Source organism: Mesocricetus auratus, unplaced genomic scaffold (genome assembly GCF_017639785.1).
Source record: "Mesocricetus auratus isolate SY011 unplaced genomic scaffold, BCM_Maur_2.0 Super-Scaffold_15014, whole genome shotgun sequence".
Taxonomy (NCBI): domain Eukaryota; kingdom Metazoa; phylum Chordata; class Mammalia; order Rodentia; family Cricetidae; genus Mesocricetus; species Mesocricetus auratus.
Window position 1 is genome coordinate 25,210,217 of NW_024429186.1, and position 22,192 is coordinate 25,232,408.

Genomic DNA, 22,192 nt, shown 5'->3' on the forward strand with positions numbered 1-22,192 from the left:
TTGTGGAACTTGATCTAGCCTTTATTTCAGGGTATCAAAATTTCCTTAGAATTGTTTCGGGGACTGAAGGGGAAAGCTGAAACAAATTAGTTCTCAGCTTTGGATTCTTACACACTATTAAGGAGAATAGGCAAGAAAACACATGTGTAAACACATGAAAAATAGGTACTCCAAAGGGATAGGAGGAGATTGCACCTGGACTCTTGCTAACATGCAAGGAATTCATATTATGGTTGAGTGTGTGCTAAGGTACTTTTATGTAGAAAGTAAATTTGAAGTTTTGTAAGTATTTGATATATTTATGAATCTATGTGATCCATTCCAGTAATTTTCACCTACCATTGCTTTTTCTCTTTCCCATATTTGTCTGTTAGAACCTTTCTTCTCTATAAGTTTCTTTCCTACACTTTTGGCTGAGACCCATTAAGTTAAATTAAAATAGCTTGCCTAAGGATGCATAGGAGGGCATATACTGGAACAAGTGCAGCTTTTCAGTATCTATGCTACTGAAGAAAATGACAACACCCTCAACAACCATTGACCATGAATAGTCCTTTCAGGAAGTGGTGGGGTCTCTGACTCCCTACCCAACCCATTATAGGCTCATTCTGTGCAAGTCTGGTGACAGTGACTGCCTCTACACTTAAATAAATGTGAAAGAGATCATCACTCAGGACTAAGGAAAAATGTGTTATTTCTTATTACACTGCTCAAATATATGAGTGTAAGTGATAAATCTTACAGAGATGCTAAATAACATGTTATTTAAAGATACAATGAAAATAAATTACTATATAGCATCAAATTCCAGGCATAGAACACAAAATTCATATTTTACATTGCCATGTTGCTTTGTAAAAAAATTGAGGATAGCAGTCATGTGGTCAGAAGCGATTTTTTGAGAACAAATGATAGGAGACAATGAAACTAGTTAGCACAACCAGTAACAAGGTGAAGTGAGTTGGAAATATTAAGGACAAGAGAGAACCAAGATGGACTGACAAGATAAAATGAACAAAAGTAAGAGGTGTCTACAGGGTAAAGTTAGGAGACACGTGGTATGAAACCAGAATAAATGAGATGTCAAGATCAATAATTAAGAGACCAAGCCTAGGAGCAGTTAAGAAAGTCTGGCAGAGAAATTAAAACTTCATAGCCTATGAAGGCTTCTTAGAACAAAATTTAAAAAATAGTATCTATATTCAGAGAAGAAAACGGCCTAAAGTAATAATTTTGGGGAAATTTAATTTAAACCACCAGGTCATGGAATGACATGGAAAAAGTAGTCAAATGCACAGATAGTAAGAAGAGAATGAAACTGAGCAGATTGCCATGTGAGTGCTTTATTACTAAGTGGAAGGGTGGGGAGTGGAGAAAAGGGATGCCATAGAGATAAGGAAATGGAATGAAAACAGGATTCCCTGAATGATCTAAAATCAAGAAGGTAATTCGAGTAGACATGAAAATTAACAAGAATGTGTAAAAAAAATTCTGGAGAGATGACAACTGTGAATATAAGATGTGTCTGTCCATAAAATTCCATGAGGTAAAAAGAGGGTTCACTAAGGTGTCTCTCCTCAGCAAAGAGTTCAAAACAGAGATTATTATTCTTAAAAGTGATTTTCTAGTAGATAGCCCGAGTCCTTGAAACAAGAATGGACATTCCAGTTTTTAGCAGCAATTCTGAGAAGACCACCTAAGCCAAAAAAAGAGCATTAGTGTGCTACCTACTGGAAAAGCTATGTTTCTTTCTTATCATGCCCTTTTCAGTTCACAGAATTGCCTTATTGACAGAATTGAGGAAGACTGTACAGACAGGAGCACCTGGGCTTTCAGCCTGCAGATACACATTCAGAGTTTTGGTCACCAGAGATAGTTTAGAATGGTGAGGGTGGGAATTGAAATCAATATGATTCTATATAAGTATTTAGCATAAAGCAGTGAATCTTATGACAATGTATTAATGTTAAGTCATGTCTATAGATTTTTGAGAGTAGAGTTAAAGAGATTATCATATCTGGAAGATTTGGAGGAGTGAGTAGGAATAAAGGAAGAAGATTTGGTGCACATAATACAATTTTCAAAAGAAAAAAGAATAGAAAGAGGTATTGTTATTGTTACACTTTGCTGGGGTATAATCCAATTAGGCACATTTACAGAAAAGGAAGAAAAAGTATTAGGAAACTGAAGACGAACTAGATAGAGTGATTTATATGTCACAGGCATTGGAAAGGTTGACCTGTGAAATGAAATTTTATTTCATTTCAGCAAGCAAGAATCAAAAACAATTATCAGTTTGAGAGAGATATAATTTAGAAATATGCATCATAAGCCATACAAACATTATTTCAACTGGAAGGAGAAAACAAAACAGGCCACTCGAATTCTGCATTTCATTATTCGAATATATATTGGAGAACAAGGGGAACAAAGCTTCTTGCAGATTTGGAAGTCAGTAAGACTTTGATTAGGTGCTATGGCTCTGAGAATAATCAAAAAGAAAGTGTCTCTGGAAGTTGATCTGCTATGCATCTGGATAATCATGCACTCATCCCACACATTGTGTATTAGTTATAGTGTAGACAGGTTTGCAATCTTCTGGCTTATTTAAGTTGAAAGAAAGAAAGAAATGATGTGACCTATGCTTTCATGATGTTCACATGGTGGTGGGTAGTCAGTAAGTGCACAGACAAGAAAGTTGAGTCTATGACCAAGTTCATGGTGTTTATTTTGGATAGCGCACAGGTTATTACAGATTTTCCAGTGCTGGAGAGTTAGGTCTCTGTCTGAAAATTTATTTTTAATTATATGTACATGATTTTATCTCTGTCTGAGTTTGTCCATATGAGTGAAGGTGCATCAGAAACTGGAAGATAATGAATGAGGCAGGCAAGTTTCTGGAGCTTGTTGGTCAGTCAGAACAACCTAATTGGTGATGTCCAAGTTTAGTGAAAGACTCTTTTTCAAAATTTTTGGAGAGTAGTGAAATAAGACAACCTCTGGTCTCCATATGCACATACTCTGACATAGACCACGCAGGTAGCCTGCACACACACACAAACACACACACACACAGACACACAAACACAAACACAAACACACACAAATATTCAAATATGTAGAAAGACTACATCAAGAAATATCCATATCCACACCATCCAGTATTGATCATATATGACAGTTCACTTGAAGTTTATTTCCACTTAGGTAGATGTCAAAGAGCCAAAGGCAAATTTTCTCATTCATTTTGTTCTCTCATAATTGCAGACTGTTTCATCAATTCATTTACATTCGTTTTGATATAGTATACAGACTTATACCAAAAACCAATATTGTACTTGCAAAAAGGTATATCATCTCTCAACATCATTATTTAGCAAATACCATCAGATTTAAATGTAACACAGTGCTATAATTTACAAGTGTGGGAATGCCATAATATAACATTTCATTTATCTCTTGTATTACATTATCTATCCTTAAACATGCCCCTTGTGTATATTCTGAAGTTATTCAGTGTGAGAGCATAGAAGACAGACTACTGAATTAAAGAATACAAACTCATTATTGTCTTGATAGCTACTGAAAAAAACTTATGTAAGTGATTTTGCACTTTGTCATTCTGTATTCTGACTGATCCAGTTATGCTCAATACTTTACATTTCTCTTCTGATGTGTCAATGTTTGCTCCTTTTTGATGAAGAAAATATGTACTAATCTAAAGAGTTCAATTTAATATTCAACTACACTATAGATTAAAATCAGTCCAAATGGTTAAGTATTACCCTCATAATAATGATGATCCAAATCTTGGACACAGTATAGTAATACATTTGATTTATTTGTATGTTTTTCGTGAGCTCACTATGCATGTATGTATACATGCAGACACATGCACACATATATCTTAGGTAGTTTTGTTTGTGTCTTTAATATGTGTCTGTTAGTTTCAAATCCAATATAGTATAACAATTTATAATTGTATATTTATTTGGAACTGTAATTAGGAAAAATAGGAAAACAAAATAAATAAATAAAGTATGTATGTGTAATTGAATCCAACAAATATCTGATGAGTTTAGAAATATAAACCTATGTAAGTTATCAGAAAATTGACTTGGTTCACTGCACCAAATTCATGAAATTATGTGTAAGCAGCAAGCCCTGAGACCATTCTTCAATAACATTCCCCTAAAAAAATATGAGAGATCTCCTCTGTGGATTTTGCTCCTTTGATACTCAACATAGTATTATTTGCAATAACAAGAAAATAAAATTTATGTCTAAAAATGAGATTATTCAATAAATTACATCACTAGCATATTACATCATTATTACATAAACTTTCACAATACTTTTAACATGTGATAATGTTAATAATAGATGTTAACGTGGAATGTAAGGCACATTCTACTGAATGTGGATACCATTTCAGAGAATATTTAGAAAAAAAAGGTTATCAAAGATGTATGTTAATAGATATACTATTATTGTTATCAAATCCCTATTGTCTTTATTTTTAGAGACAGAGTTTCTCTGTGGTTTTGAAGGCTGTCCTGGAACAAGCTCTTGTAGACCAGGTTGGTATTGAACTCACAGAGATCTGCCTGCCTCTGCCTCCATTGTCTTTTTATTTTTATATTTTATAAATAGCCTCAATGGATACATATCCCTTCTTTATTATTAAAACATAGTTTCACTAATTCCTTGAGAACTTCATACAACGTGACAGGTCTGGAGCTAACAGTAACTAAAAATATCAACTGGACTCATAATACAATTCAGTGGTAGAACACGGTCTAGCATGCACAAAACCCTCTGTTTAATCCTCAGAACACACCCCCATACACAGATGTAGCAACTTTTAACTACCACTCAATAAATCTGTTAGAACATCATTATCTTAATCAATAACTTTGCAGTGCTGATTTAGAAGTGAGGAACCAGTAACGAATATGTCATTGAGATTACCATGAGTACCATGATAATAAACAGATAGCAACAACGAACACAATGACTTCATGACAGTTCACTGTCACCGTCTGTTAGTCTGGAAAGTTCCATAAACTTCTTGTTTCAAATGAAACACGTAAGTCATTTATTAGGCCTAGTTTACAAATTTTTTAAAGTACAAATAAAATATCTAATTAACAAAGCAGTATCTCCAAACACCTTGCCTTGTGAACTTTATTTATTTATTCATTTATTTATTTATTTATCTTTGGCTTTATGAGACAGGGTTTCTCTGTATTGTTTTGGAGGCTGTCGGTCCAGCCCAGCCTCAAACTCACAGAGATCCGCCTGCCTCTGCCTCCCAAGTGCTGGGATTAAAGGTGTGCACAACCACCGCCCGGTGAACTTTTTATTTTTTAAAGAGGTATGAAACTATTCAACGATTAACCCAAGTTTTCATTTTCATTTTATTAGGTTAACAGTTCCTCAAAATGGCAAAGTATAGAATCTAAGGTAGTAGCTGAATAAAGCATGTATTTCAATCACTAGACAAACTTTCCTTGTCACCTCAATAGTCCTCTGCCCCCACCTCTAAGACAAGAACATTTTTTGTTGTTGGTGTTGTTTTGTTTTGTTTTGTTTGGGGGTTTTATTTGATTGAGTCAGGCAGAAAACTGCAATGACTTATAATTCACTGTGTGTCTACTGTAGGGGGAAGAAAAGAGAACCACAATTGTATAGAGCATTTTATTAGATGATCTTTAAAATGATGTTCATTGAATAAAACATAGTGGATGATTGCTTTTTAAGACTGTAATATGTTCTATTCTTTGACTCCTTTGTAATCTTGCTATTTTTACATTTTGATTTATTTATCTATTTTGTCATAGTTTTCTATACACTTTGCTTTGACATCCGGGTTGATTTACCCTAGTTTACATTATTAAACTACTATGGTAGAAAGTGTCTGTAGTTATCTTTTAAGTATATCTAGACATGGATTTTGCTGACCCCAATTCAGACTGGGAGGAGAGATGTCTGCCTTTCCATTTTTTTGTGTTTTATATGAACACCTATTTCTTTACCTCAGTCCCCTGGTATATTTCACTTTTGATACTTGCATTTGCACAGCCAATAACTGCCTTGGACAATGGCCTTGCTATTGTCAGAAGGATAATATATTTTCCCAAGGATGAGTTCTTCTTGGAACAATTTATCCAGTGGCTTAGACTCTCCTGCATCAGAGCTCAGCAGGTCTTCCTGTTTCAACTGTCTGTGAATCTAAGATTTATTAGACTATACTCACGGCACTTTCTTTGGGTATATTTCATTCGACTGGCCTCCTGATGGGCTGCAGTGAGAGAGCTATAAATGTTATGTCATACTCATGGATTCCTTAAGTGTGCTTACTTAAAAGGAAGCTAAATATGTTTCAGGCACTCTGTACTTCATTATCTTTCCCTGAATCTGTTGCAGCATGGATAGTAGAGCAAAATCTAGGGAAAGGGAAGAAAACAAAAATCTGAAAAGAGGAAAAGAAACCAAGAAAAAAACTGTCCTGAATCTATGTTGTTTTTTCTTTTGACACACTGTTAATTCTTCAAGGCTTCCAACCTCATTATTACCATTACCCTCTCCATTCTTGTGGCGGTTGTTTTCTGTTTGATGTCAATGCGCCTGTCTTCCTTGCTATGTTTCCAGTGGAGTTTGTCAAATTTTATGCACTAACTAATCATCAGATTATGGAGAATAAGTGTAGTTGGGTATGCTTGCCCCTAGTGCATTGTGGATTCAGTGTTACGTTAATATCAGGGCCTGCATTCCTCAAGATGTAGTTTCAGAGGCCAGCCCTTGAAATACTTGGAATTCTCCTTGTGGTACTTTCCATCTTTTATGACTTCCTGTTATTTCAAATCCCATGACTATATTGCCTCAAATTATTGCGTGGTTCCTTCAAACCATCACACTTCTATAAGTAGCCTTCGAATAAAACAATTTACATCATACTCATCTGATATGTCTTCCCAAGAAGACCTTGACTGATGCGTATATTAAGGATCACTCCTTGTGACTGGGATGCAGCTAGTATTTCAAGAATAAATGCCTTGTGCTTATTGGTGTGTATATTTTACCTTTCTTGTTACATTATGTATTCCAGGTGTTCATATGGAAACAATAGCATATAAAGTCTTAAAAGTGAAATGATTTCCTTTGTGTTGGCTGATTTTATTGTGTAATGTCATAGATTCTAAAACATTACATATTTGTGTATACAAGATAAAACATTCTCTGATCTAGTCTCTGTTTACATGGCCTTAACTTCTTTATGCCACTATTTGAAACTCTTACAAATTGTAACAGGTAACCAACAGAAGGTGAATTCAGGGGATTTGAATGAATCTTATTTACAAATTTTACTATCTTTAGAGAGTCACACATATGTTTCTATAGGGTGGTTGTATCATGTTCTTCTATGAGATCTAGGACATTGGTGAAACACTTTGTAAATAGACAGTTTAGGTGACAAGGAATAACCAAGATATCATTTGGTTGTAATCCTATTTTTGTTGTTGTTGTTTGTTTTATCATCATATGGATGCAGATTAAGCTAAACACTACAGAACATATATAATCATCTGTATCATAGAGATCCACTGAAAGTCCCATTGTGGAGGTCCTGGGAAAATGTCAATAGACAAATCTCTAGTATAGCTTAAAACCAAGGTGTGGAATTTCTTTAAAGCTTTGGAGTAATATAAAAAAAAGCTGGAGAGGACGTGGAAAGAGGGGAACACTCCTCCACTGCTTGTGGGAGTGCCAACTCATACAGCCACTTTGGAAATCAATATGGAGATTCCTCAGAAAAATGGGAATCAATCTCCCACAAGACCCAGCAATTCCACTCTTAGGCATATATCCAAAAGATGCAAATTCATACAACATGGTCATTTGCTCCACTATGTTCATAGCAGCATTATTTGTAATAGCCAGAACCTGGAAGCAACCTGGATGCCCATCAACTGAAGAGTGGATAGAGAAAATTTGGTACATTTACACAATGGAGTAGTACTCAGCAGCAAAAAACAGTGGAATCTTGAAATTCACAGGTAAATGGATGGCACTAGAAGAAACCATCCTGAGTGAGGTAACCCAGTCATAAAAAGACAAACATGGTATGTACTCAGTCACATATAGATTTTAGACATGGATCAAGATAGTGCCAGTCTGCAATTCCACTGACAGAGAGTCTGGGAAACAGGAAAGAACCTAAGAGGGAGACGCATGGTACCACAGAGAAGAGGAATGAGGCAAGATCATCTGAACAAATTGGTAACAGAGTGAGGGGTGGGGCGGAGTGGGACCTGGGAAGAAGAGAGGGGGAGAAGAGGAAGAGAGAGTAGGTCATGGAGGAACAGGAAGGTTGAGTGGGAGATAGAATAGGGGGAAGAAGGAATCATAGGTTTGAAGACAGATCAGGCACCAGTGAGACCTCTAGTGATCTAAAGGGATGACACCAACTGGTAAGCTAAGGAATAGTGGAGAGACCACCTTGAATGCCCATTCTTGATAATGAACTTGATGTCTATAACCATCCTGGAGCCTTCATCAGGTGACTGATGGAAGCAGAGGCAAACACTGACAGTTAAACACTGAACTGAACCCATTGAACCCAGTGACACAGAGAGAGGAACGATGAGCAAATTGTCAAAGAATGGTCTGGAAAAAGCATCAGAGACAGCTGATCTGAACAGGGGAGAGCTCTTGGACCCCAGACCGACAGCTGGGAGGCTATCATGGGACTGATCCCTACCCCCTGAGTGTGAGAGTCTTTGAGGAGGCCTGGGTAACCTATGGGGCCCTGGGCAGTGGATCAGTGTTTAGCCCTGGCATACAAACGGACTTTGTGTGTCCATAAAACAAAGAGGGATGCTCTCTCAGCATGGACTCTAAGGGGGTGCCTGGACCCTGCCCTGGGTGAAATGACAGACTCTAGATAACCCCTATGTGGAAGAAAGTGGTGGTAGGGTGGGAGGCTGGGGGCGCGTTTAGAGGAGGGGAGGGAGAGGGAACTGGGATTGACATGTGAAGCAAGCTATTTAAAATTAAAATAATAAAATAAAAATAACTTAAAAAATGGCTTACATGCCTATCCATGCTAAAGCTTAGGTTTATCTTTCAGCTAAATGAGGAATACCCAGTGCAAAAAGAAGGCTATGATCCTATGCAAAGCCAGAATGCATTCTCCATGCGTTAGAGTGGAAAATGGCCAGAGAGTTCATTGTGACAACTTATCTGTTAGGCAGGCTTTTTACATTTCCAAAATCTATAGAACAGGAAGAGTTTTCTTGTGCACAGGACACTGGATTCTGTCCTACTGTCACTTGATATGTGAAGAGAGAATAATTTAGACTCTACCTGTGTGATAATTTTATTGTAAATTGACAGGAGCTACATTGGGAGATTTTCATAACAAAAATAATTGTCCTTTTTAATTATGAATTTTGCATATGTTAAATAATAAAATGTATATATTGTGTATCAATATCATTGAAAATCGAACTTTCTTTCAAGACCAGCCACTTGCAAAATTCATAAGTCAAACAGAATTGAAATCGGTAAACTACACTTTACAATGTAATGGTTTGTATCATTTGATCAGATTATATTTCCAATGTGACATTTGTCTTTTTATTTAAAAAAACTCTCTTTACATCAAGCAAATGGAAGCCATACAGAAAATCACAGTTGGACACAACATAGAGATCCCAGATCATGGAAAATACAGGCCCAGTGGACACATCTACATTGTATCTCCTGTACCTAAGGCTTGCTGAATATGTGTTAGGGGGCAGTGGAAGGAGGGTCCAGAAAGACTGTGATAACCAGAATGCCAGGAAAGCTGCTGTGAAAGTCTCTCCCAGAAATAATTGCACAAATAAGAACAGAACAAGGCCAATAACAATAGAAATATTATTGTGGAAAAGGACACATTTCACATAGTCCCACCCTCAGACATATAACTGAACTACAGGCATCTGATTACTGATGAGAGAAAGAAAATTATCTTCTCCATGGGATGAGCCCTTTATAGGTTTTCAAATGAATGGTGCTAAAACATGAAATTATATATATATATATATATATATATATATATATATATCAACAAAGACAGACTTAATAGATTATAGTTTTATAAATTTGTGAAATACATGGATATGTATGTTTATTTTTATATCATATTAAACTACATTATATAGTAAATAAAAGTTTGAGAGTGGAAGGGTATGGGAGAGAGAGGGTGGGTGTCTGGGAAAGGCTGGAGGGAGGAAAAGAAAGAGAGAAAGGGATGTGATTCTAACCCAAATAAAAACATATTTTTAAAGTTACAAAATTAAAACAGTGCTTACATAATCCAATAGTAATCATTCACCTGAAAGACCCAAATGCTGAACATTAATGCATCTTATAGTACACCAAATAATAGTTATGAAAAATTACTGGATTTCAGAATTTCAAATGGTTAGAAAAAAATCTGTAACTTCTGCATAGTTTAGGAGAATTCCATTTGGCTTTCAGAAACCAACTCTAAAGAACACAAAACAAATATGAAGAAGCAATAAGTTCAGGCCTTTTATTATGGGATGTTGTAGAAGAATTGTTTCTACAGCCAATCTACAGTGGCAATAAAGTCACGTAAAATAAAGGACAGAGTCAGTGATTAGAGGACAGGAATCAGCCATAGAGTTCTTGGAGAACTTAGAAGGTTTGCCAGGACAGGATGAGAGAATTTCTGGGGTATTTCCAGGCCTGGTGAATCAGAAAACAATGTTAAAAGAGGCTCAGCCAATCGACTTTCTGCTTACCTTGGATTGATTAAATTTTCATGTCAGTTTCTGACTCCCAAATTTTTATCATGCTCAAACATTTTAGGTAATAGTTTCCCTGGGAAAGTGCAACAGCAGATATAACCTTTTTTTAAAACTGAAAAACGAATTCAAATGATTCCATATTTAGGCCCTGCCCTGAATGAAATGAAAGACTATGGAGATCCCCCAATGATGGCCTCACTCTCCCTGGGGAACAGAGTGGGGATTGATTGGAGGCCTGGGGGACCTGTTGGGGGAAGTGGGGAGGAGGGGAGGGAGAGGGAGCTGGGATTGACATGGGAAGCTAGCTTGTTTCTAATGTAAATAAAAAAAACACTGAAAACTTTGGAACAGCAAATATTAATATAAGAATGCAAAAATATAATTAAATATGAGTTTCAAAACGAACAGATGTGGCTCCTTCACAAAAGTAATATGTTATCTATCCGATCTTTTTCTGTCCTTTCAGAAGAGACAAAGAACAAGGCTCATGACGGGTATGAGGATGCTAAGCAAAGAGGGAGCAGAACCTCGTCCTGAAATGAATGAAGACAATTTGAGCTGTGTATTGCAGCTCAGCTGCCTGTCTTCAGGAAATTTCTCACCATAATCTCCCATAGGAGGTGAACCCAGAATGATGTGCCTGTGTTACGGTAGCCTGGAGAAAACCTCACTTCCTACAGTTCTACCCTGATGCTAAGTGGTACTTGTGTAGTAGTGACTTGGTTAGTGTGATAGTCCCACTGTCTCTAAGACACACTGCCAAATGTGTACAGGCTTCAATCAGCCATGAGCCTGTGTCTATGCTGTGTACCGTCACCAAACAAAAACACCAAATAAAACTTGAACAGTGAAAAAAAATCCATTTTAGGAAATGACTACCCCTTGTCTTTACCTAACTATTTCACCCTTCTTTTTCACTCATACGTATGTGTTTCATAAAAAATATGAGTTTTTTCTATGAAAACTATCAAATTCTGTATTTGCCAAAGTAACTCAGGATAGAATTGGGAACATAGGAGTGAATATTCCCCAACTTCAATGAGAAGTGTCCCCATTATTACTTTGTCCTTCACTGACAGAGCCAGCCTGAGATATATGTTTGCACTATGTTTTCTCTCTGCCTCACATTGCTGTAATGAGTTAAGCTGTCAGTGCCGAGAATGTTCCTAAAGGACTATGAATATGTAGAATGCAGCAAGATAAGATGAACCTGAGTATATAATGTTGACTCCAAGGACACCAGATTTCTTGGTTATGCCATTTTACTAGTATTATTAAGCAATGCTCATTTTTCAAAGGTTTTTCACTCATTTTCATGCAACCTTGCCAGAGAATGCACATAAAGGATGTTGATCTGAATTCAATCAAAATCCCAAAGTAGGTTAGAGGGAACAGGCATGCAAGAAGCTCCTATTATTTACTCTCTGTGTCTGTCCTGTTGTCCTTGCTTTCTTTAAAAGTTTTGTCCTCCATGCAGTTCCAGTCCTTCAGGTTTCTACTGAAGCTCTGCCCAATACTCACCTTAAAGAAACAGCTTAGGTTTATGGAGTTTGTCATTCAGCTATAGTTCCTGCATCACAACTTCCCTGGCTTAATCATGTAAGAGACATAAATGACAAAAGAGTACTAGATCCTTTTTGTGGCTTAAAAACTCATAAGTTACTGTGAATCATTGCACTTTCTTGTTTTTCCTGACCAAAACCTAAGAATATAGCACTTTATGGATTTAACTTGGGCTTTTTTTCTTTTGAGACAGAATCTCAAGTTACACAAAGTAGCTTAGAACTTGAATTTACTTTGTAACCAGTGATGGCTAGGAACTTATGATTCTCCTGCCTCCAGCTCCCAAATGCTGGAATTACAAGTATATACCACTCTGCCTGTATTGCATGCTACAGCATCTTCTTCAACCCTCTCCTCACCATTTTCTTAAGAAAGGATTGTTCAAGGAACAGGAATCCCACCATTTCATCTAGGCTGGCTGCTCATGGAGCATTTGGGATCCAACATGGTTCCTGCCCCCCAATTCTGGGTTTACCTTGAAGTATAACTGTACCCAGATTTTTATATAAGTACTGGGAGTACTAATTCAGGTTCACACTCTTGTATAACAAATACTGTCTCAAAACACAAATATACGCAGAGCACCCTAGGTGTGGTACTTGCTTGACATTGTTTTGGGATCTCCACACCTACATACATATGCATACACGTGAGCACAAACAAAACCATGCATCAAAAAAAATATAAACGCATTATTGCACAGAGTAACAGAAAAATATAACAATGTAGGGATTTCAATGACTACATAGGCTTTAAAAATCAACCAAGAATGTAAATTCTTAACTAAAAGTATGAGGTTTCTAACTAGAGTAAATCAAAGCAAGTGTATCATGGTACTGAAACTATATATTTCCAACTTGCTGTGTCAATAAATTACTTATTTTTCCTAAACATTTTCATTTTGATTTTTCATAGATTTTAAATTCATGAGGTGTACATGAATAATATTTTATCTATATATGTACAGCATTTAGTTCACATATATGAACTCAAGCCCTATGCTATAAGAAGAGATCATATTGTCTTAGAAAATGGATGTATTTATTAAAAATAGGTTCTCCTTATTAAGATTAGTTTAAATAAACACAAATATTCGAGTAAATGATAACACAAACCTCATTAAAAAAAAAGCCAGATGGACCTGGTTAAAAAAAAAAGACTGAAATTTCTACACAGTGGTTGAGTTCCAAGATCTCAGTGGCTTTGAATTCAGTTGATACATCCATATCTCCTACATGATAGATCATCTATTAAAATGAGATCCATTCCTCAGTTGTTTGGAGGTGATTGCATCATGAGACAGAACTTACTGTTTAATGGCTTATTCCCAGGGCCTGAAAACAAGAAAATATAATAAGTCATGGGTCATGAAGGTTAATTTGACACAGCCCCAAGGTGACAGCTCTGCCCCAAGGAGGCAGTTCTAGACAGGAAGAGGTTGGACATGAATATATTGAAATTTCCTGGTAGCAAGAAACTGTGCATGTGTTAAAGTTTGTGATGGCCATGAGCCTCACACTCTGACTCTAGATGTTGGACTACTGTTAGATGTTTTGTTTGTTTGTTTGTGTGCTTGCTTGGTTGGTTGGTTGTTTTGTGCAGCATGGTACTATAAAAAACAACATTGATGTCTTGAGGCTCAGGCAGGGTTCCCTAGGAGTCACTCTCATCCACTGAGACAATCTGGGATCCTGTTCCCAGTCTACCTACTCCAGGCTCACTATTCACCTAACTGATGGTTGGGCCCTCCACACAACACCAACAACAATTGGCAAGTTTCCCTTCTCCTGGTCAGTATAAAAGCTTCCATTTATATAAGGGAATCATCATTGATTATCCAGCACTCCTCTGTTGTTCTTGAAGGCAGAGAAATCCCCAACCATGATCTTCAACATTTCAGTTGGCCACTTCACTGATACTTAACTCTCACCAGTTCCCATGAGTGAGGCCTACTCTCTCACATGTGGTTTCTTGTCTTTTGGCTCCATTAAGTCCAGGCAACCATTGTCTCTCTTGGAGTCTGAGCCCTTGGCTTCTGTTCTTTGCATGATGACACATTGAACAGCCTATGCTTAAACGATTCAATACTTTCTGAATTTCTGGGACACTAGGGATAGCAGGTTATTTAATTATACTTCTCGGCCTCACTCAGGGGAACTGTGTCATTAACCATACCTCCAAATCCCAACTGGGATGCCTCTTCAAGGACCTCAGATCTCTGCACTTGTTATTTGTAAAGAGAAGCCTTCCCGCCAGCCTGGTTCCAGAGCCGCATCAGTCCCAAGTAAACACACAGGAGCCTATATTAATTATGAAGCTGTTGGCCTTGTTTGTTTCTTACTGGCTAGCTCTGACTTAAGTATTTACCCCATAATTGTTAATCTAAGTATTTCTCTTACCGGAGAAGTTTCTGGGCTTCTTATCCCTATAGCGGTTACATCTTGACTCCTGTTTCTCCTACCCAGAGTCCTCCTGGACTCCTAGTCCCACCTATCTTGCTTCCTATTGGCCAAAAGTACTTTATTGACATATTCACAGGACGTTCCCCATCAGTTATTGGACCCAAGGGCTTCACAACTTGTCCACCTTTGCAGTCGGATCTGTCCCCAGTACTGCCTTAGGTAATCAACTCAAATGCCACCTTATCAACTTGCAACTTCTTCCACCAATTGATTAGACAGAAGGAGGTACCTTATGTATGCCCTCCTTCTTTTCTTCTTTCTTGTTTTCCCACTCAGTTCCTGCTAGCTATGAAGCCTATTAGGGTACATGTCCCCTTTTCATTAAGGGAACTCTCTCCAATAAAAAACAAAAACAATCAAACAAAACAAAACAAACAGACAAACAAACAAACAAAACAAAACAATACTTACCTGGAAGGGGAGATACCATGATCAAGAAGGTGGGTTTCCCAGGGTAAGACTTATCCATTGTCATGGCTTGTGCTGATCCCTACGATTTCCCCGAATACTGGAAACTCGACTGCATATTTTGTGGTAGTAAGGAACTGCTCTCCCCTGGAAAAAAAGATGTGGGATCTTATACCTCTGGCTCTGCTTCCTTTATTATAAATTCCAGTGTTAGTTCCTGAAACAGCAGCATGCAGCCTGACTCTGCTGCCAAATCATCATCACCTGTCCCTAGGTTTCTTTCCACCATCAACTATGCCACATGTGCTCCCATTAAAAGTGCCTGCTGGGCAGAGATTGCACCTTGTAACTCTTCTCTTGCCTCTTACTCCCCTCTTTGTCTCCTTTCCTCTCTTACCTCTTCTTTTCTCACACTTACTTTCTTCCTCTAGTCTGCCTGCCTCTCTCAAGGCCCTAGTCTCCGCTCCAACTGGCTTTTCACTCTTCTCCTTTCCCCACTCCCAATAAACCTCCCATAAGAGTTCTGTTATATGGTGTAGCTTTCCTTTCTTGCCATTGAACATACCACCAAAACCAGCCAACCAACCAATCAAGCAAACAACAACAAAAAAACAACTTGTGGTCTGATGACTAAGTGGGAAGTCAGGGATTTACCAACACTGTGGAGCAACCTATTGGACGTGAGTTTCACTGTCCATGGAGCACTAAAGTGCTCCTGAGTACTTGATTCTCACAGTTAAGTCCCAGGTAATTACTGCTAATTAGATCTGAGAGCATGGATACTGGTCCTCCTGTTACTTTTGTCATTCCATGTTGCAACTGGGAAACAGTCCTTAGCGAGAATATTAAATATTCTTGGCAAATGAATTAGGGAGCTTCAGAAGCATAGGAGAGCCTGCCCAGATCACTGATCATCAAACTAAGTGCAGTCCAAAGAGGCCACTAGTATGTAAGGAAGAAATACTTTTAAGAGGAAGTGAGCTCTGGTGGACCCCTGATCCATACTGCAGTGTATGAAGCCCCTTACATTCTATAAAAAGAATAAGAGACTCCAAATTACATTCATCCTGCCTCTCCCCACCTGACAGATTCCAAATTCAGAGATCCCAGAAGAAAGGTGTCAACATTTGAACATTTTCCTGGGACTTTTTCTTCCCTTTTATCTTTTAAAAACAGTTTATTAGTACTTTTTTGTCTGGAAAATTATTATATTTTTACTCCCTCAGTCTTAGATTTTATTTTTATACTTTCTTTAAACATCTTTCTGTTTTCTGCCTGAATTATTTTGCATTGCTTTTCATTTTAACCTGTTTCTCCTTCTTTTTACCCTTTCTTCATTTATTCTTTATTTTCAATTTTACCCTAAATACCTTTAAACCTTACATAGTACTCTTCACTATTTTTTCCATTTTCTGTTCTGTGGTTACTGAATAGTCTATTACCTTGGTTTAACTGATTTTCAGTGAATTTCTTTTTCCTATCCTGGTTGTTAGTGGAGTTGTCACAGATATTTGTCGTTTTCATCTCTGGGTACTACTGGACATTAAGCCCTGAGGAGTATCTGAATTATCAAGATTCCAACAGAAAACCATTAAAGATGCCTGAACTAAGGCCCAAACCACAACATAGAAGCATAGGGAAAATTAAAAAGTAAATCAAGAACATTTGTTGAAAAGATAGTGACTCCTTTGATACTGAAGCAGTTTAAAAAGAATAAATCATGTCCCCAGGTATGTTTTAGATGAAGGAAAAGATATGGGGAAATAGATTTTAAGTTATACATGAGGTTGAGAATACACATTAGGGGCTAAGGAGCTTGATCTACAAATAATATGCTTTTTGCTTCAGGCTGATGACTGGATATCTGAGTTCAGATCTGTTGCAGGATATTTGATTATGCTGTGCACCCAGAGATTGTGCTATTTAAATAAAATCGGCCATGTATCAAGAGGCAGAACAACCAACCAGGTGACTGAAAGTAACCATAGAGAGTGAGGGGAAGTCTGGAGGTCAGAGACGGAGAGTCACAGGAAGCAGAGGGGAAGGACAACAGGTTAGAGGTGTTTTGTTTCAGTTTGCAGAGGAGGGAGGTTATCTAGGTACTTTTTTCACCTCTCTGAACTAGCAGGCTTTCACCCCAGCATGTGGCTCCCAAGTCTTTATTAATAAAGAAGAAATAGAGACACTTAGGTAAAACCACTTTTGCCTCCCTATGTGGAGCTCAGGAACCAGGGGACATGACATCTTCCCCAGGCTGCAGCTGCTTACCTCAGCAGTGAGGCAGCAGGGGCTGCAGTGTTCCAGTCAGCAGCTGAGGCAGCAGCTGCACAGCAAATAAAAACAGCATAGATCTTCTAAAGCCATGTAAAAGTCAAACGCAGTAGTACACGGATTTTACTCACTGTGTGGTGCTATGGAGAGATAGGATGTAGGGACTTGAAAATTATGAGAAATAGACCAGCTAACCTCATTTGTGCAGCAGTACTCAACAAAAGAGACACTGTCTCAAACAAGATGGCAAGGCTAGAACTGAAGTAAAAAGTTGTCCTCTAACTTCTGTATGTGCCAAACTGCACTCTGTATTACACACATGAACACACACACACACACACACACACACACACACACACACACACACACACACACATCCACAAGAGAACAGGAGTGATGAAGAAAAAATATAAAAGTAAGGCATATATTAACCATGTTTTAGCATTAAAAATGACATTAACTGTATTTGTTTGGATTTTAGAAATGAATATGAAGTGGCTAAGTAGAAAGTATTCAGATGAAATTCAACTTGTTCTTACTGCTTAAGCTTGACTATCAGATTAATGTTGATCCTCCCTGAAAGACAAAACTGCAGTTCCTGTCACACATTAAAGTACAAAGAAGCATAATAACGTTTTATAGTGTATACATATGTCTTAAAATCTCAATTTAGCATTTATTTTAATACCTGATAAATAACTTATTTTCAGTTTTGAGATAACCTCCCAATGTTGTCCAGGTTATACTTCTGCTTCAGCTTCCTAAGGACTGGGATTATTGGCCTGCCCCACTGTGCCCACCTGTATTAGTTTAAAATTTACGTAAAGGACTATTTTCTCTCTGTAGTCTAAATCATAACTATGACAAGAATGATAAAATAGGTCAGAGTCAGATGTAATCAATTGTTGCATTATGAAATATTACCATTTTAATAAAATCATTTTAAAATTAAGATAAAGAAAAATCTTTAGATGTTATAATTAAAGCAATGGTTATCAAGAAGTGATTGTTGTAAATAATCTTTTATGTTGTTATGTCTTAGAATTATAGTTTTGTAATATCTAGAGATATATTTACTGGAATTTTCCTAATAATCATATTAGCTAATATTTGCTTTATTTGATATAATAAGTTACCCTTTCAGTATCCTGTAACTTTTCTTTATCTTTCCATCAAATTCATTTGTGTCATGGAAAATTATAATGATTTCCTTTCCTTGTGTCTATCTTGCTATGTTTTTGAATGATGATGTTACCAAGATTGTCTGCCTGTGTGGGGATTGACTGCTGCATAGGCTTTGTGTTTAAATATTACAGTTTCTATCTGGAAATCCCAGTAGCTTGTACCACACATGAAATTGAATCTTTTAATTTAAATTAACTGTACAGAAAATTTTCTTCTGTCACCGAGTCTCCAATTTCCTGAGAATTATCTCTGAACTAAAAAGAAGGCAATTTAAGTTACTTTGTATCTTCAGCAATTGAAAATGAATCTGAATTAACTTGGAGATAAAAATTCAACAGTGCTAAAGGGATGATTGGAGAGTAGAACATGAACCTTACAGGGGAGAATTACTTTGTAAATTGCCCAAAGTAAACCAGACAGCAGAAACACATTTGAGGTAAATGTAGTCTTGTTATTTTAAAAGAAGGAAAAGATGAGATTAATTTTCCATAGTGATAGTGACTTTTCCAAGCTAATGTTTTCTTTTATAGTTTATCAGCAAGACTTGGAGAAAGGGTTTGTTTCGTGCTTTGGTACTGGAATACAAATAGCTCTGTTTACCTATGCTTTTGACTGAGTTCTAGAAAAACAAAATGTCCCTATGCAACACACACACACACACACACACACACACACACACACACACACTATTCTTTCTTTCTGTCAGCATGTATAGGGACTAAATGAATAACCCTATGGTGTAACTGTGTTAAGGGCAAGGGAAGAAAATTTCTAGTATGGAGGAGGAGGTTAGATGGTGTTGAGTCTGCATTAAGACAGAAAACTTGCAATGGCATAGCTGTAATACAAACAAGGAAAGAAATATGTGATTGAAAGGCAAACAAACCCTTAACTTCCAAAGATTTCAGAACCCCAAAATGTCAAAAAGGAACAGTTTCTAGGGAAAGAGGAGCAAAACAGACATACAATTTTCACATGACTAGAAAACAAAAACATAGGACAAGTATTTTATAAAAACATATTTTATAATCTTTTTATTCCATAATTCAAATGAATGTTTCATGCGTATAGTACGTATTTAGTGAGTATTTGTATTTTTGTAAAATGTAATGAATTAATGACAATGAACTTGTTCTCAGAATCAGCTTGGGGAATCAAACTCCAAACTGAATAGTACAATGAAAATGACACAAGTATTTCCAAATTGAAGAGAAAATAGAATCCATTGAAAACAGCATGCAGATGGCCTGGAAAGAAGGCTCAAAGCTAAGAGTATTTGTTACTCTTGTGGAGAACACAAATTTGTTTCCCAGAATGGATATGGGAGTGCACAATGATCTATTATCCCATTTCCAGGGGATTTGACTCCTCAAGTCAGGGTACCAGGCAAGAACATGTCTACATAGGCATGCATGTAGACGTAAAACTCATCACATAGAATAAAATGAATCAGTCTAAACACAATTTTTAAAAGAAAATGTCCTGAAGAAATAAATACTAGAAATCTTAAGATACTATGCCCAAAAAATTAAAATATAAGCATAATGAAGGGTTAAGACCAAATTCCAGCTGACACCCCACAGCATATGGGGTTCCCTTAATATTATTTGGACCCCTTTACAGGTTTTTTTATTAAGAAAATACTTTTAGGCTGAGCTAGTATGAAGTAGAGGTGTTGATAATTATGATATTTTCACACAGATTTTAAGTGTGAGATTTAATAGAAAGAAACGTTATTGAAAGGAAAGTTAGATATACTCAAAACATGCATGTGTAATTTTCTGAGACAGTCCCATCACAATATCTTTTTTTATTCTTTTATTTAAATTAGAAACAATCTTGCTTCACATGTTAATCCCAGTTCCCTCTCCCTCCCCTCCTCCACTGTCCCAGTCAACCCTGCCCCAACCTCCCACCCAATCCCCTCCACTTTTCAAGGAGGGTGAAACCCTCCATGGGGGATCTCCAAAGTCTGTCATGTCATCCCAGGCAGGGCCTAAGCCCTCCATCATGTGTCCAGGCTGAGACAGAATCCCGCCACATGGAATGGGCTCCCAAAGTCCATCTGAATTCCAGGGATAAATGCTGATCTGTTGCCTGAAGCCAGAAAGAATGCTGAGGCCTCCTCACTGACTACCACGTTCAGGGGATCTGGATCAGTTCCATGCTGACCTCTCAATTGTCATTCTAGGGTGCTCAACATCCTTACCCTTTAGGGAAATGCAAATCAAAACAACTCTGAGATACCATCTTATTCCTGTCAGAATGGCTAAAATCAAAAACACCAATGACAATTTATGCTGGAAAGGATGTGGAGAGAGGTGAATGTTCCTCCACTGCTGGTGGGAGTGCTAAGTAGTACAGCCACTTTGGAAATCAGTGTGCAGATTCCTCTGGAAAATGGAAATAAGTCTACCACAAGATCCAGCAATTTCACTCTTAGGCATATACCCAAAAGAGGCACATTCATACAACAAGGACATCACAATACCTTTACAGCAGGCACACTTAGGATTTTTATGGGTTCTACAGCTCTTGCCTTTAAAGGTTTGTTAAGAGCTTAACTAACTTCAGGATCACAATTGGTCAGGTAAATGCAAAATGCACAGTGTAGAAAGTTAGGCCACTTTTACTGTGAAAAACGTTGTTGTCTTGCTTTAATGTCACCAGAAACTTTCTAAGGAAAGGAATAAGGTCATACTCAAAGTTACATTTTTTTCAGGCTTAAATTTGGAATCATTGCATTTAACATTTAACACTGAAAAAGACAAAATTCCAATGTTTACATGTATGGGGGAAGCATTTATTGCAAAAGTTAATTGCTGAGGAGGTCTTGATTTTCATCTCACAAGAGCCTTCAATCAGACTGCAGAATGACTCTGGGAAGTGAGATGGAAGAAGCTGGATTAGGTATGTGTATATGGAAACGAAAAGGATTCCTATATATCCACAGACGCCACTTGTGACATTTCTACAATGTACTGCAAGAATAATCTGCAAAACCAAAAATAAATGTAAACTTCCCTTGAACAACTCAATGTAATATGAATAAAGTAGATAAAAAATAGGTCTCTTTGAGAGTAACATCAAAACATTGTTGGTAGTTTCCTCCATCACAAAAGTTTAAATTTTTCCTTCAGAGATATGGAATGAAAAGGCTTCGCTTACCAATGAATCTTTGCAATTTCAACTAACATACCTTTAAGTGAATGAAGATAACACTTATGTAAAATTTTCTAGAAAGACTGAAGTTAACAAACAGCATGTCAATAATGTCTGAAGCAGAAACTGAGTTATTAAATGTAGTGTTTAAAAGATTTATGTCCAAAATAAGTTGCTATAGTATCCCCAGACTTTATCCCTTTATGAATCCTATGCATTTATGGAAAAAAATTCCATGAAAAGACTTCTATGTATTTTCATCGCCAAACCATTTTCTCATTTACAAAGTTTTTATATGTATAATTTATCACTTAAGTA

The 22,192-nt window shown here is 37.0% G+C and overlaps 1 pseudogene; it reads left to right on the forward strand.

Moving 5' to 3' along the window:
* The first annotated feature begins 15,251 nt into the window (after positions 1-15,251).
* LOC121139634 lies at positions 15,252-15,405 on the forward strand (annotated as a pseudogene).
* Positions 15,406-22,192: the final 6,787 nt, after the last annotated feature.